The sequence below is a fragment of the Notothenia rossii genome (genome assembly GCF_949606895.1).
Source record: "Notothenia rossii genome assembly, chromosome: 2".
In the NCBI taxonomy this organism is placed as follows: domain Eukaryota; kingdom Metazoa; phylum Chordata; class Actinopteri; order Perciformes; family Nototheniidae; genus Notothenia; species Notothenia rossii.
The window spans coordinates 46,663,794-46,667,504 of NC_136904.1; positions in this window are offsets into that span (position 1 = coordinate 46,663,794).

Sequence of the window (3,711 nt, forward strand, 5' to 3'; positions counted from 1 at the left end):
TATGAAGCAACTGCACTTTTTTTTGGTGCTGGAACACACATGATTTTCATTTCCTAACAGTGATTGGATCAGCTGATGAAGACATATCCATTCTTTGATGAGGTTGTTTTACAAGCCACCAGGAGAGCTGGTTCTGGTTCTTACTGAGGATGACCAACAGCAGGTTGGGGAACCTCTGGTCTCCGGGCCGTGTATGGCCCTCGAGACAATTTGATCCGGCCCTTGAGGTTATTCATGAAACACGCAGAAAATAAATATAAAGACTCCAAAAATGTTTTAAAGGTCCTATGTCATGGCCATTTCTACTGATCATAATTCCATTGTTGAGGTCTACTAGAATAGATTTATATTGTTCAATTTTCCAAACTCACATTGGTTTCTCATGCAGCATCTCTGTATAGTATGTGTATTCACTCTCTGTCCTACACGGCTTGTTGGAGCTCCTGCCCCCCCCTCCCTGTGAGCCCAGTGTGCTCTGATTGGTCAGCTCGCCCACTCTGTTCTGATGATGTTACAGCGGAACATCAGTGATTATGTTTTACAATCTAAGAGTATTCAATGACCTCCTGGTCACTGCAGACTCTGGTGACTCTGCCATCCTTATGCTCTTAGACCTCACAGCTGCCTTTGATACGATTGACCACTCCATCCTTATCTCTCGTCTAGACTAGAGCATTGTGTGGGTATCAGGGGCACTGCCTTAGAGTGGTTCAGGTCCTATCTGTCCCAGAGATTGGTGAATTTGCATCGTCTTCTGCCCCCCTATCCTGTGGAGCTCCTAAAAAAAAACAACAGCTCTCTGATGCCCCTGGTTGACTGTCTTAATGACATAAAGGCCTGGATGGCACTAAACTTTTTAAACATAAATGAGAGCGGAGGTCATTGTGTTTGGACCAAATGGTGATGTCCCTTCCATAGACCTGGGTTCAACAGTATGCAAAACCCATGGTCACTAATCTGGGCGTCAAAATCGACAGTGCTTTTAAATGAGATTAAACCGGTTTTATCCTTTTTAGACTTTGAGCGTGTAATTCATGCCTTTGTTTCTACGCGTCTTGATTACTGTAATGCACTTAATGCCGGCCTAAAACCGACCTCGCTGGCACGTCTGCACCTTTTATCTATTCTTATGTATGCCTTTTATCTATTCTTATGTGTGCCTTTTATCTATTATTGTAATATTATATTTTATTATAATATTATGTTTGCTGTGAAGCACTTCGGTAAACCCTCTGTTTTTAATATGTGTTATATAAATAAAGTGGATTGGATTGGATTACAATGGCGTTTGTTAGCAACCAGAAAATGACACCAGTAATGACAAACAGATGAGAATGCTGCTTGGGGTCTGGGTGCCGTGTTGGCGGGACGTTGCAGGGCTCACTGCTCCGCCCTTTGAGGCTCGAGGAGCGGACAATGTGAGCTGTATTACTGGTGTGGTTTCCTGGTCGCTGCGTGGGGTCTGCGAAACAGCGAGACACCGCGGAACTCAGCCTGAGCACACACACACTCACAGCCTGAGCACACACACACACACACATACTCACAGCCAGGCTGTTCGCCACACAGTTCGCCACACACTCACAGCCTGAGAAAAGATAAGGCTGAGTGAGTGAGTGAGTGAGTGAGTGTGTGTGTGTGTGTGTGTGTGTGTGTGTGTGTGTGTGTGTGTGTGTGTGTGTGTGTGTGTGTGTGGGTGTGTGTGTGTGTGTGTGAGGAGCTCCACAGATTGGTCCATTTGGACCAATTGGTCCATTTGGTCGTCGTTACGTCACTGTACCCAGGAAGAAAACAATGGAAAAATAAAAATGTCCAACGAGGCGTTCTGGGGCAATATAGACCGGTCTTTCCTGTGTTAGTTTTACTCGCTACAGGGTGTAGTTTGAGGGTTAGTGACTCTGCAGACCGTTTACATGCAGAAAAACCTTCATAACACACAAGGGGACGGGTAATAACCGGAAAAGCATGACATGGGACCTTTAAAAGATCTAGACAGCAATAACGTATCTAAGAATTTAAGAGCTGCCGGTAGCAGATGAAAAATATCATCCCTGAAAAGATGGCTTTAGGGAAAAAAGTAGGCAGACTATAGGTGTAAACAACATTTTATGATGTTCAATTAACAAGCAGCTTTAATAAATCACAGCAGCTCTGTGTCACATATATTAATGATTCTCTTTCTTATTGGGGAACTTAATTATTTACAATGCACAGGGAGAGAATATATTCCAACAGGAAGAAGTGTGTGTGTTAATGTTTGTGCGTTTGTCTGTGTGTGAGAATGAGGGGGGGAGGGGGGAACATTCTCTAATATTCTCTGCTTCCAGTTTTCTATTGTGGATTGTGTTTTAACATGTATCAAAGAATCCCCTCTCTGCGCTGTGCAACATTTAAAATAATAATAATGATCCAACTCTGACAAATATTTTATTTCAGAATCAAAATCCTTTGTTTTCTTCTGGGGGAGTTTATGAAGGGGATCGTGTGTAGGCCTCATGGGAAGCTGTAGTCATTTTATGCATCATTTAAAGAGATTCATTCCACACATAGAATATATTAAAGAGGAGGGCAGAGTAAATCATGACAGGATAACATTAAATGAGAAAAGTTGATCTTCGGTTATGGGGAGAGATTTGTCTCAAAATGGTATGTGAATCTGTAAATGTAAAACTCCTTTCACAAAAGAAAAATAAATATTAATATCTTCCTAATATTAACCTGCCCATGACACCATTCCTGCAAATAGGAGCTTTCAGTCTTTCTATAAGCTGTTCTTCCTTTCAACCAGCGATAACAAATTTGCATTTGACATTTGTGAATGTAACTGTGACAAAGCGAGTTTACATTTCCTTGTTTGTTCAATGCAGCCTATATTATTTAGCACACCATTTTTAATTAATTCCTGATTGAGTTCCAAGTCATGAGGATGCTACTCATGTGCAACTCGCAGGTCCTGGTGGGCTTTAGGTATTATTTCATCATGTTTCCCTTGAAAATATATCCCTTTGGTCCAACTGATTTAAAGAATATCTGGTGCAGAGGCTTTACCTTTAATTCATACTTCAGTAAAATCCAGAGATACATCTTTTACAGCGATCACACTTTAGTTGGTAGAATTTTAAACCAACTGTAGTATATGTTAGGGAAATAATTGTCCTAGACTCCTAGATATGACGTGCATGACCAACCCTGACGTCTGTTATGTCCTTTAAGGAGATAGGCTGCTTCAGCCATAATGTTGTTGTTCCCATTCTGTGGCCGGGCAACCCTAGGTCACAGATGGTTTATTGTTGAGGGTGCACTGGGACACTTCCTTCTTTGTGTTTGTGGACTCCAAGGTGTGAAATCTTCGAGGCCATAAGTATCGGACGCAAGTGACTCAGTGTTCCCAACTGTTTCGGCTATCTTCTCAAAATATGTTGATTACTCTCTGTGAAACCAGTTAAATGGGCTAACGAGAGAGAGGCGCTCCAGAATTGACGTGGCAACTCTACCGTGAAGTCAGAACCTCTGGCTCTTGGACTTGTGATGTGAATTCTCCGGCCGAAGCTCCTATAATAAACCATCAGTGTTTGACATCAAAGCTCCTGCTCTTCCCGTGTCTCCTTCATGAGTCGGTGACTCCCACTACATTGCTACACAGAAGTTTCCCTTACAGTATACACATCCAGGCATCTTTTCACAACATTAAAATGCTAGTGATATCATTCG